This window comes from Marmota flaviventris, chromosome 4 (assembly GCF_047511675.1).
Source record: "Marmota flaviventris isolate mMarFla1 chromosome 4, mMarFla1.hap1, whole genome shotgun sequence".
Taxonomy (NCBI): Eukaryota; Metazoa; Chordata; class Mammalia; order Rodentia; family Sciuridae; genus Marmota; species Marmota flaviventris.
Genome location: NC_092501.1, coordinates 10,537,408 through 10,549,236, shown reverse-complemented (window position 1 = coordinate 10,549,236; position 11,829 = coordinate 10,537,408).

Sequence of the window (11,829 nt, the reverse complement as noted above, 5' to 3'; positions counted from 1 at the left end):
CTTTGGAAATGGCTCTGTGTTCCTCGGGCTGAGCTGGGAGTTGTGAGTCCTGCCTCCCTGGGAAGGTGGAAGCAGGTCTCGCCCTAGATAGGCTGGGTCCGGTTTCACACTGGACAGTCAGGTCCTAGGAGGAAGAGAGTCTGTGTGTAACCGCCAGGTGGCCTTGGGTCAGGAGGGCATTTGCCCAGCTGGGCTCTGAACTCTCAGGAGGGGCTAATATTGTGCTTCCACTTATGCCCCTCCTGCCCCAATGCTCACTTGCATGGCCCCTGGCACATGCCCGGGAGATGGGACCCGAGTGAGTGAACAGTGTTAAGGGTTTCGGGTCACCCCTCTGTCCACTGGAGGAGGGCCCTCTCCTGCTGGCCTCTCTTGGGCCTGAGTATGGGAAGATGGGGCCCAGGCCAGAACTTCAGAGGACAAGTTGAGGGTGTCAGGGGTCACTCATGGAGGACAGTCTTCTCCCCCAGGAGGAAATGCACTGAGGAAAAGCCCAGGGTGGCATGGAGATACCTGGGTTTACCAGTCTCAGTTCCTGGGCAGGGGACTCTTGACTGGCCCCACTGCTCTTTGCCCTGTAGAGGCTGCACAGGCTCCACGGGGGTGGCTGAGGTGACAGTGGGTCTCTGTGGATGTGTGGGCATCAAGTAAACATCTCAACACACTCCGGGGCTTGCTGGGCCTCTGTCGCCTGTCAGATCCATGCCCACAGCCGACCGTCCCACTTTAGGTGGGGCCCCAGGTGGCGTCAGGTCCCTTTCCCAGGTGCAGACCCACACTCAGTTACCTGGCACCTCTTCCCAGGAAGGAGCGCTCAGTGTGGCCACCTCACCCTTGCAGCTTAGTGTCCTTTATTCCTGGACAGTTTTGAAACAAGTTCCTGTTGCTGGAAGAATTCTTTCATTTTATTTTAAATAAGAGATTTTTAAAAAATGAAACAAATAAAGGCTTGATGTAGTAAATTTATATAATACAGAGAGAAAAATGGAAATAAAATGAAATTACTTATGATCTTGTTACCTAGAGAAACCCATTAACATTTTGGTTTATGTTCTTTTCCTCTTTCCTTCCATCTCCTGCAATATGTGATACTTTTTCTGCACAATAGGTCGGCCTCACCTGAACCAAAGTCTGAGAGTCGCCTTTCCACTTGGCACCGTGCTCGCGACCTTTTCTCGTGCTGGTAAATATTCTTCTTCAACTTGCTTTTTTGAAGAGTTGAAACCCAGTCCATTCAGTGAACTGTGGGTGTTGGGCCTTAGAGGTCTCCTCTGTTTCCAGTGGACATAGATGACACTGTGGTGGACTTCCTGGGTCCTGTGTCGCTGTGCACACCCGGCTTATGTCCTCAGACTTCCCTCCAGGATGAGGAATCCCTACATCAAAGGGATTTCCATCCTACTCTTGCCAAACTGGCCTCCAGAAAGGTTGTGCCCATTCCTGTTTCTCCTAGCAGTGCCCCATCTGGCTGGCTGTCCTCCCCAGTCCTGCTCAGATGTCCCTTGCTAGAGAGCCCTTCACAGAGCCTTCTGTTCAGTGTCCCATGCCCGACACTTACACTATGACAGTGCTCTTATTTTTTCATGGCGTTTATTTATGAGAACCGGGCCTCCCTGGTTGTCTCCTGTCTCTGCTCTGCAGCTTGTCTGCTCTGCGAGTGCAGGACCCTTGCCTGTCGGGACCACTGCTGTCCTGCAGGGCCTTCCCACCATTCCCAGGACTTGGCTCATCTTGGTGTGCAAGACATTTCTGAGTGAATGAATGTTTACTCACACTGCCAGTGACAGGCATTATCTCACATTAAAACAAAACAAAACAAAACCTCATTACTCTTATTCTAAAATGCCAATCATAATTTCACCTGTGGCTGGTCACAGAATGGTGAAAAACACCCCTCAGGTAGTTTTGAGATTCTTCTTGTCTAGTGAGGTGCAAGGCCTCATTTCCATGCACTATCCAGGGGTACAATTGCTGTAGCTTTTTCTTTTTCTTTTTTTTTTTTAAAGTTTTCTATCATAATATATTTTTAAAAATTTTAATTTGTTTTAATTAATTACACATGACAGTAGAATGCATTTATGCACTTTGGTATACATACATGGGGTATAGTTTCTCATTTTTCTGAGTGTACATGTTGTAGAATCACATTGGTCATGCAGTCATATATGTACATAATGTAATAATGCCTGTTTCATTCTACTGTCCTCCTGTCCCCTTATCCCCTCCTCTCCCTTCCCTTCACTCCCTTTTATCTAATCTAAGGTAACTCTATTCTTCCCTAGTGCCCCCCACCCTATTGTGAATTAGCATCCGCATGTTAGAGAAAATATTCGGCCTTTGGTTTTTTTGGGATTAGCTTATTTCGCTTAGCATGATATTCTCCAACTCCACCTATTTACTGGAAAATGCCATAATTTTATTCTTCTTTAAAGCTGAGTAATAACACATTTTCTTTATCCATTCATCTATTGAGGGACACCTAGGTTGGTTGTGGTTTCTTTCTTATGGTTCAAAACATTTCTGTTTCTGAAAGGTTGAGGGCAGTGTCCTGTCTATGGCATGTTCCCTTTCCCCTTGGCTACTGATTTGCCAAGGGCTTGCAGGGAGGGAGTCACCTTGTCAAAACTGTGTACAGAGTAAAGGTTTACTAGGTATAGCCTGTGCACAGAGCAGTTCTCCGTGTTAGGTGCTGGGGTCTTCTGTGAACGCAGAGGCATGTTAGATTACAGCTGGTTCTGAGGTTCTGACGGAGGGACAGTTTGGGTCTCTGAGTCCAGCGAGCAGTGCTGCACAGTTCTGGTTCCTGTGTGTTGGCTGCTGTAGTTCAATGGCTGAGGTCTTCTGGCTAATCCAATAGGTCGGACAGGGCGCACTGGCCGTGGCTGCACATCTGGGGCACAGCTGGAGGACACTGCCCAGGGCCATGCCACAGGACTCTGAATCTGACCTCCTCTGTCTAAGGTTTTTATCAACAACGTGAATAAAGACATAGAAGGCAGGCTTATCAAATTTGTGAATGACACAAAACTGGGATGGAAGGTAATATGTCAGATAATAGAATCAAGTTTCATAAAAATCTTGACAGGAACGATGGGCCTGGACCTAACAAGGTAACCCTAACAGGATTACACCCGGAGCCTGAGGCGCAATTGGGCAGAGCCAGCTGCGTCTGCCTGCCACAGGAGAGGCCTGGCGTGAAGTGTATGTGGACCTAGGAAGGCCTGTAGGTTTCCCCCATGCTAATTCATAAGTCAACTATGGCTTCTGTCCAGTCAGCCTCCGTGTCTAAAGACTGCTGGACCAGCCCCAGCACTGCTCCTGCCGGGGGCCAGTCTCCCTCTAGGTGCTGGAACAGCTCTCTTCTCCTCTTCCCCTCTCCCCACCTTCATGTGAGGGTTGCAAGCCCAGGTTGGGCTCTTAGTTCCTCTGGGAGCTTTCCTGGGGCCTGCAGGGGGACTGAGTTCTGTGCTTCCTAGTGGCCGGGGTCCCTCTTCCCCTCAGTAGGACTCACTTGTTGAGGCCAGAGCCTGATGGCCTGTCTTCCCCTCTGCACCTGGGACTCTGACGTGCAGGGCTGCCCCACCCCGAGCAGTGACAGTATGGCTGGCACAGATACCTGGCTAGTGATATGTCCATTCTAAAAACGTGGACCACACCACTGGATCTCATCAGTCACCCAGGGGTGATAGCTTTGCAGGCCTTGTCCCCTGGGAAGCAGGTGAGGGAGTTGTGGCTGCTTTGCCAGGATGGGGCAAGACGCGGGCCTGGACCGTGCCCCACTCAGGCTGCCTGGCAGGGTGGAGTGGACTGTCCTGAAGGGTTCTTGGGCAGAGCAGGGGACATAGGGGAAGAGGGAGGACTCGATCCCTGGTGGAAGCTTTAAACCTGTTGGAGCCAGCTACACGTGGACTGCTTGCTCACCAGGAGACCTGATAGCCACCAACGCTGAACTGTGGAGGGGACCTGGACATTGGGTGTGGACTTGGACGACAGTTGCAGCCACAGCCTCCCAGCTCCCTGCGTGGCTTCGGTGCTCTCGTGGCCCCATGGGGGCAGAGAGGCCTCGTGGAAGGCCTGGGAGGAGCCGGCAGCTGAAGCGACTCTGAGGCTGTGGTTCTGCCATCTTGCAGCTCTGTGGCGCTTTCTCAGCTTGAGGCGTGTAGAACTTCTTGGGAGTCTGCAGACCTTGAGCCTCAGGGGGTCCTTTTCTGCCTCTTCTGTGTTTTCTGGTTGGCAGCCGACCCTTCCTGACCTCAGTGTGTGACTCACTCTGAAATAGCTCCTGCCACTCCAGGGACAGCAGAGTGTCAAGCTCATCTGCACTGTCAGCACAGAGACATCTGTCTTCTGTGGGCCTCGAAGGCAGCGTGGGGTGGTGGCACAGCCTCACACACCAGAGGGAGAGAGCCTGGGTGTGAGTCCCTGCTGCCACTTATTGGCCAGGTGGCTGTGATCCAATCGCTCACCCTCCCTGACCCCAGCTGAAAAATGTGGAGTTAGTCTCCAGGTTGATAAAGCACTTGACAGAGGATCCCCCGTGACAGAGGCAGCTGGCGTTCCCATTTGCTTTCAGGTTCTCAGTTCATGGTCAGGGTGATTAGAATCTGCGGTTCAGTGAAGCGCTGTGTGTGGGTGGGTGGGTGGGTGCGCCTGCGCGCATGTGCGGGATGACCCCCAAGGTGTAGTTCACTTCCTGAAACCAGAAATGATTACAGACCGTTTATTAGAGGGGACATCAGTAAGTGTATGTGAGTTTTCTTCACTTTGAAATTAGAGAGGGGGTCACTCACTCATCACTCATCCAGCACATTCTTTGGAGTAACTGTTGGACATCAGGTGGGGTTCCAGAGCCCGGTGACTGCAGGGAACAAAACAGACGCAGACCTTGTCCCCAGGAGCTTGTATTCCAACCCAGCAAGAAAGACGATCAGGACGCCCACGAGGAAAACCCAGGGTGCTGGGTGGAGTGGGACAGCGGGGAGAATTGAAAGGCGAGGCAGAGGGGGCAGGCCTGGTTTGGGTGGGGGTGGGGGGTGTTGCTGTTTTGAATACAAATGTCCTGGCAAACCTGGCAGGTAAGATGCCCATTGCCCAGAGACCTGAAGGAAGTGACACAAGCCCCGTGAGTATCTGGGAAGAGCGTGCCAGGAGGAGGAACAGCAAGGACACATTCCTGACATGGGTGCATGCTTGGCAAGTTCAAGGGCCTCAGGGAGGCCGGTGTGTCTGGAGTGGAGTGAGAGAGTGATGAGGTCAGTAACAACCTCCCGGGACTGGCCAGGGGGTTCCGGTCCTGGGCCCAGCTGTCAGATGACTCTCTTCTAATCCTCGCCATTCAGTCCTTGGAAGCAGAGTCTGTGGTCCTAATTGGGACGTGAGGTGTACAAGTGACACACGCACAGGATCGCAGCTCCAAATAGCAGAGCCAGGATCCCCACCCAGATCCTCCAGGCTCCAAAGGCCTCGCGCCTTCCCCCATGCGGGGCCCCACTCCCCTCTCCTCATCTGAACCACTCTCTTGGTTCCCTAAGCTCTACCAGCCTGGCTGGGGGACATGCTGCAGAGTTGTCCCCTGGCCCTGGCCCTTTACCCCTGTCCCATGGTGCCCCTGCCCAGGAGTGTGTGTAGAACTTTTTTGCATATTTCAGCCTTATCTGGCGGGGGCAGAGGGAGTGGGGGGGCTCTGGGAAGACTTCATCCTGGGTAGAATTGAAGCAAATTAGAGATCATTGTCTGGGAGAGGACATGGAGTTAGTCTGGTCTTCATCAGCAGGGACAGGTGATTGTGCCAGGGACCCTTCTGAGGGACCTGTGGTGGTGGGGGGTCTGGTATAGTTGGATCATGTGCAAACCATGGAGCCCAGTAATGCCACCCTCTTAGGGGTCCTGTGAGGACTGAGTTAATGGATATAAAGAACTCAGATGGTGTTGCGAACACTGAATCTTTGGTCATGGCCTACCGTGGTCACCACCATGGACCTGGAACGCCCTCCAGGGTGAGGCCCAGGGATGAAGAGGGAGAGATAAATTAGAGTTCTTTCGTCAGAGTTTACCATCTGGTGGGACCAGCCAGCAATGAGAAAAAAACCTGCATGGAACTAAGTGCTGCCCAGGAAACTTCAACGTGACATCATAGTGACTAAGCAGATATCACCATTGGGAACATTTGTGGAATTTTTTTTGGGGGGTCTCTTTTTACCCACCATGCATGTAGCCTATTATTTAAGAAACAAAAAGGAAAAACAAAAAAAGAGTGCATGGATCTGCTGTTTATCCCTGTCACTAACTGTTGCATTGCAAATAATTGGTCACCATAAATGGTCAGTGTGGCAGAGTTATGTCCCCTCCAGAGATATGCATGTCCTCGATCCTGAGCGTGTGAATATGTTGCTTGGCACGGCAAAGACAAATTAAGGTTTTAGATGTAATTAAGGTTGTGAGTCTGCTGACCTTGCGATGAGGAGATGTGGTGGGCTCCGTCTGGTCACATGAGGCCTTACACATGGAACAAGGTGCAGATGAGAGGGTCAGAGAGATACTATGTGGGTGGGTCTTGACCCACTTCTGCTGGCTTTGGCAATAAAGGGGCCACAAACCAAAAGATGAGGGAGCCCCTACAAACTGGCGGAGGCTGAGAAGTGGATTCTCCCTCAGAGCTTCCCGAAGGGAGCACGGCCCTGCTAGCATTGTGATTTTAACCAGGTGAGTCCTTCCAGAACTCATGCTGTTCAAAGCTGCCAGGCCTGTGAGATTTGTTACAGCAGCAGGAGTAAACCCAGACTGTACAATTTAAACCTGTTTCATCTCCTAAGACCTGGAGCTCCCTGAGGGCAGGGGCTGTGCTGTGTTCACTCTGGATCCCAGGGCCAGGGGTGGCCTCCCAGCCCAGCAAATCTTTGTTGAACTCTTTACGTCTGCTCAGAATTGGAGCCTCTGAGTTAGGGCTGGGGAGGGGCCTCTTGGTGTCACTAGACTCAAACACAAGTTTCATGATGTGGCCCCCTGAAGTGGCCTCCCAGGTGTAGGGACCTCCTTCCAGCCCGGGCTGGTCTGAAGTGAAGGCAAGGGCACAGAATGAGAGAACACAGCCAGCTGGTTTAGCTCCCAGCCCATGGGGCCTCCTTCACAAGAGGAGTCCCATTGAGCAGGATTCATTGGCGGAGCTCAGCACACACACAAGATTTGTGATGCTGGATACTGTGGATTTCTTATTAAAAAAAAAAGTTTAAAAGGTCCATTATTGATTCATTCAGCAGGGAAATAAATGAGGTAAAGAGAAAAATCAAAGAGAGAATTCAAATAAAAGAAAACAAGCAAAGTGAAAAGAATAAGGGACATGTTGGGTTGACCTCCTAAGTTGCTGTCTGCCTCTCTCTTTGTAAAGTGGCTCCAGAGCAGGGGCGCCCCATCCTGGCTGCCTGGAGATTCTGATTTAATTGGTCTGGGGTGAGGTAAGGGCAGTGATATTTTTAAAAGCTAGACGAGCGGGTCTAATAAGCAGCCAGCCAGGAGCACCTCCCCTCCAGGTGTTCCTGGTCTGATCTCTCTCCAGTCAGGAGCCCTCAAGCCCTGAGGCTCATTACATCCTGTCCCTGGCAGACCGCCCAGGCGGCCCTCTCAGTTCACAAGTGGAGAAACCAAGGTCTAAGGATGCAGGTGACATCCTCAAGGTCACACCACAGGTAGCCAGGTGGAGACCAGGGCCTCCTCCTGCGGATCTGGTGCCCACCGTAGTTCTTTCTAGTGCTACCAGAAGCCTTCCATCAGGACAGCTTCTATCTGGGAGTGGCTTGCTTGCTTCTTCCCAAATGCACCTTTTAAAGATCACTTTTTTTTTTTTCTGGTTTTGGGCATTGAACCCAGGGGTGCTCTACTACTGAGCTACATTCCCAGCCCCACCCCAGTATTTATTTATTTATTTTTAAAATTTTGAGACGAAGTCTTGCTAAGTTGTCCAGGCTGGTCATCTTACCATGTCCAGAGAAAAGGTCAGCTTTTGATGGACCCACTCATCTGCTTGCTCTGTCTGTACCTTTCCCTGGTGTGGCAGTGCTGACTAGCAGGAGTGAGCCTGTACTCTGGAGTTCCTCACTCATGGCTCTAAGATCTGGCTGCATGAGTCCTGAATGGCTCCTGAGAGCCATTGGTTCATCTGTAAAACGGATTTAATACTACATAGTTTCCATAGTTATGAGATTGAAAAGACATATAATGCATTTCAAGTGCCCAGAATAGTGTGTGGCACATAAATGCCTGCTTACAAAACAACAAATAATATTGTTTTAAATTTCTGTTGCTACAGGGAGGAAAATGAGTGCCAGAGGTGGTACCAAACATTGATGGGCATAGTTTTCACCGTAGCCTTTCAGCTTCCTATGGCACACACTTTGTGGCCATGGTGCCCACTTCTTGACTGACACGGATCATGTCCTTTCTTGAAGGATGTCACAGCGGGTGTCCACGAGTGTGCAGGTGCAAGGTGCTTGTTAGCTTGAATTGGGGCTCCCAAGTGTTTTCCTGTTCCTTACCCTGCCCACCTCCAGGACAGCTACCTCTGCCATCTCCTGAAAGCAGCTCAGGCTCCCAGATGGAGCTGAGCCCTTGCTCATGGTGAAATTCAGAAGGGATCTGCTGCCTTCTCCTTCACTGTCTCCATTACATAAAAATTTTCCATGCAAGTAATTACAGAATGGGGTAACAAGGAGGATAATAGGGGGAGGTAATTGTGGATAAATCAGCTTGATTACACTCTTTCCCAAACTTGATTATCCAAATTTGCAGCTCTGTGCAAAATCTCAGAAGCCAATTAAAACCTCCCAGTAACGATTGCAGATTCCGGGGAAGTCTGTCACAAGTCTCCCAAGTCAGGCAACAGGTTGAGAGTGGTGAGAATGACTTTCTACTTTGGCTTTTTAAAGAATTTCAGAGAAAGCTGGAAAAAGCAATTATGAGTCTAGGTGGGAAGGTGACTCCTGCAGATTTGGCTGGAGTGATTTTTAACTCACCTTTGGTATTTTAAGTGGGATGATTCTGATGGAATGTTGCTGTTGCACTAGTTACTGATTTATTTTACCATTCATTGACATCACCATAAAGTAACAAGTTAAAGGACTTAAAGAATTCATTTAAGGATAAGCAAGAGTCGATTTACTTCACAGCTCCTTTTACCAGTGTTATGTGACTTTTATAATCAGTCTTCTGGTAGGCAAAGTAATCTTGGAGAGTGTGGTAAGGCGTGAGTGAAATACCAGGTGTTAAGTGTTTAGCGCAGCACCTGGAATGCAGAATGGTTCTAGAGCCACTGGGTTCTCTCTGGACTGGCAGGGAAGAGTAGCAGCACTGAGATGAAAAGAAAACTCTGAAGTTGTCTAGTTCAGCTCCTTAAGAGAAAAATGAGGAACAGAGAAAGAGTAAACGATTTGCTCAGATTGCTTCAGCAGCTAGGCCAGGAACAGAGCACAAGTGCGCCAGCTCCAGCATCAGTGGGAATGAGCGTCACACATAGAACTGGATTTGCTTTTTTTTTTTTTTTTGGTACCAGGGGTTGGACTCAGGGGCACTCAACCACTGAGCCACATCCTCAGCCCTATTTTGTATTTTATTTAGAGACAGGGTCTCACTGAGTTGTTTAGCACCTTGCTTTTGCTGAGGTGGCTTTGAACTCATGATCCTCTGATGTCTCAGACTGCCAAAATGCTGGGATTACAGGTGTGTGCCACCGTGCCTGGCTTGATTAGCTTTTTATGCCTACATGAACCCTTCGTCTGTCAGCCCAAGGGCAACTGGAGCCCTAAGACAGGAGGGAATGAGAACTCAGGAGTGGAGAGTTTGCTAGGAACTGGTCCCAGGAGTACATGAGGTCCACACAGGAGAGGGAGCAAGACCCAAAGGATGTCCTTGCGGGGTGACATTATTCATGAAGGACCTGGACAGGGGAAGCAGAGCTGGGAAGAGCAGGTGAGCAGGGAGAGCAATCCAAGAACAGGCGGGCAGTGCCAAGGAGCCCAGGGTCAGTGCCAGCACTCTTAGTGGGGCTCCAGGTTGTAAACACTTCCACGTTTGTGACCCTATTGGAGTCTCACAGCGGTTCTGCCATGCTGGTGGAACGTCACGGAGTGCTGAGTGGATGAGTGAATGAATGGACAGTGACCATCACCTTTCTTAAGTCTCCTAGTAGGTGCGGTCATCTCATTTACAACAGTTCTGAGAAACTGAGACCCACAGAAGGAAAGCGCTTTGGCTCAACCCAAGGAAACCTGTTTCAGAATCTGCTTTTCACTAAAACTCCCTCGCTGCACACATGAGTGAATAAATAAATGAATGTCCATTTTACCAATAAAGAAGGACCAGCCCTGAAGGGGTGACTTCCCTAATTACGAAGCAGCAGTGTTTCACTGCTGGTCAGCTCTTTTGATCCTCAGTCCAGCGCTGCTAACTAGCACCAACCTGTACTCCGGGAGTACCTGGGCAGGCTCTGGGTCCTCCCGCGTCCTCCATGGAGCCAAGCTGCCTTCAGCCCACCCATTGCCCCTATTCCTCTTGCCTCCCATTTTCCAGAAGTGGCCACAGTGAAAATAGCCCAGGATGAGGGTTGTACGTTTGCATCTCAGTTTTGCTCTCGTTACCTGAATGAAGGTCAAGAAAGCTCTTTAAGCCTCAAGTTTCTCTCTGGAAACTGGAGAGAGCACCTGCTTTTCACTTGTGAGGAATGATTGAGATTAGGTGTGGGGAGGGTCTGGCAGGGTCCTGGCGACTGTTAACTGCCCCCTCCCACAGATCAACTAGCCACGAGCCTGAGAGCCATGGGAAGGGACCACATGGGCCACTCTGGATGGGAGCAGGTCACAAACACATGGCTGGGTGGGGACCACTGTCGGGTGGGCATTTGCCTTGTCCAAAGTGGGTAGCTACTTATCAGTTTCTTTGACTGACTCTTGCTACTGAGGGACGTAGCCCCAGAGTGACCAGAACTGAATTCTTCAGCAGAAGCCAGGAATTCAGGTTTTCATGTAAAAGCTCCTGGTTTTTAAGTATCGGCTAAGAATTACATTTTTTTTTAATAACATGGATTAGCCCAAACCAAACACAGTGACAGGCTTATCCAGTCCAGGGCCTGCCAACTGCCAGCCTCTCCTGGCCGAGGATCAGGTCCTATTGGAGGAGCCGATCATGGATTTATTTCTTCAGCCACTGATTCAACAAATACTTACCGACCACCTACTGCATGGGAGGCTCTGTGCTAGTAGTGCCGTTCTCATCAGAAGCAAATAAAAATCCCAGTTGCCCTTTTGGAGCTGATTTTTACCATGGCCCTTACGTTCTGCTGGGGCCACTGAATGTTTGTGACAATGACAGTGACGCTGTTATTCCTCATCCTCTTCTTGGGAATGTTTTAGGGGATCAGTTCAAATAGCCATGGAGCCCATTTGTACCAACGGGCAGCCACTGGGTCCTGGACTCAGGCGCTGGCCACTGGCAGGGCCACAGGTTGTCTCTGTTCGTCCAAGATCAAGCCCAGGTCCGCAGGGCTGTGCTGCCACTTGCCTTTACGTTAGGCTGTTAAGAGTTTGCAGTGAAGATGGCCATGGGAAACCCAGTGGTGCTCCCCACTAGCAAACACCTTTTGGGGCAAAAAGGAGGACCCCTTAGCTATGTGGAAGCCACAAGCTTCCCTGAGGCATTCCTCAGGGTGGAGGGGAGGGATGCCTCCCCACCCACTCCCCCGGCTCAGCTGCCCAGTGGACTGGTGCACTCAGGAAGCTGGTTACCAGAGGTGACCTCCCACCCACAGGTTCTCAGCTCTGTCCTGGGCCTTGCCCTCAGCCTCCC